Source organism: Otolemur garnettii, unplaced genomic scaffold (assembly GCF_000181295.1).
Source record: "Otolemur garnettii isolate 467f Iridium unplaced genomic scaffold, OtoGar3 scaffold00113, whole genome shotgun sequence".
NCBI lineage: Eukaryota > Metazoa > Chordata > Mammalia > Primates > Galagidae > Otolemur > Otolemur garnettii.
Window position 1 is genome coordinate 3,192,506 of NW_003852508.1, and position 1,598 is coordinate 3,194,103.

At 41.2% G+C, this 1,598-nt stretch overlaps 1 protein-coding gene across 1 annotated transcript in view; it reads right to left on the reverse strand.

Annotated features, from left to right (window-relative positions):
* Window positions 1–1,598, reverse strand: part of COPS5 (COP9 signalosome subunit 5) — a 21,056-nt gene that overhangs the window by 11,557 nt on the left and 7,901 nt on the right. The window lies entirely within an intron of this gene.

Sequence of the window (1,598 nt, forward strand, 5' to 3'; positions counted from 1 at the left end):
CCTGGGTAGAGTGCTGTGGCATCACAGCTCACAGTAACCTCCAACTCCTGGGCTCAAGTGAGTCTCCTGCCTTAGCCTCACAAGTAGCTGGGACCACAGGTGCCTGCCACAACGCCTGGCTATATTTTGGTTGCAGCCGTCATCATTGTTTGGCGGCCCAGGCTGGATTCGAACCTGCTACCTCAGGTGTATGTGGCTGGCACCTCAGCCACTTGAGCCACAGGCGCCAAGCCCATTTTAATTTTTTAAACAGTGCACTTGTAACACTAATTCAAGCTAAATAAAAAATATTTTGTGTCCCATTTCCAGGTTTCTCAAAGTTAAAATATTTAGTCCCTGAGCTAGGTGCAGTAGCTCATGCTTATAATCCCAGCAAATTGAGAGGCTGAGCTAGAGGATCTCTTGGGGCCAGGAAGTTCTTGACCAGCCTGGGCAATATAGCTGAGACTCTATGTCTACAAAAACTACAAAAATTGGTCAGATGTGGAGGCACACACCTGTAATTGTAGCTACTTGGGAGGCTGAGGCAGGAGGACTGCTTGAGCCCGGGAGTTCAAGGCTCAGTGAGCTATGATTATGCCATACTGTATGACAGTCTGGGTGACAAAGAAAGACTCTGTCTCCAAAAAAAGATAGAATAGATATTAAAAGTATAAGCCTTTAATAACACTACAATTTGACCTAAATGAAAAAACATACTTTGGGAGGGTAAGGCAGGATTGCTTGAGGCCAGGTATTCAATACCTGCCTGAGCAAAAGTGAGACTCTGCCCCTTTTAAAAAAAGGAGCTGGTTGTGGTGGTGTGTGCCTGTAGTCCCAGCCACTGGGGAGGCAGCGGCAGGAGGATTGCTTGAGCCCAAGAGTTTGTAGTAAGCTCTGATGACAATACTGCAATCTAGCCCAGGCAATAGAGCAGGACCCTGTCCTAAAAAAATGCAACAAAACAAAAACATGTTGACTCATTATGAAAATGAAAGTATCACAGCAAAGGTGTAAAAGTATTTCTAAACCTAGGTGCAATTCTCTCAAACAGGAATGGTTTAAATTCTTTTCAGTAGGGTAAAGCAAATAATCCTAAACTTCTAACTGAAAAATAGGATTTTTATAGAAATATGTCAGAGATACCTGAAAACTAGATATATTTCATAACTCAACTTTAGAAATTCTGGAATTTTCTAAGAATTTCTAAATAGAAAATAAGAGTAGCACATGGGTAGCCAAGGTATTCCTTAAAGTGGGATAAGAGGTAGGGAGAAAAAAGGACAATAATCATTTATTGATTTAAGCAACAGTTTTGTTTTTTTTGGTACCCACCCTTCTTTGTTCCATGCCCTGTTTTATTTATTTGTTCTAATTATTTTATTTTAAATTTTTTTCTGTAGAGTTGGGGTCTTGCTGCATTGTCCAGGCTGGTCTCAAACTCTTGGCCTCAAGTAATCATCCCATCTCGGCTTCCCAAAGTTCTGGGCTTACAGACATAAGACACTGTGGCTTGCCATGCTCTGCTTTAAATGTAAGGATACAACAATAAATAATTCTTTTGCCATGAAGTTCACCTTTTAAAGGGGTCAATAACAAGGAAGCAAAAATATATCAGA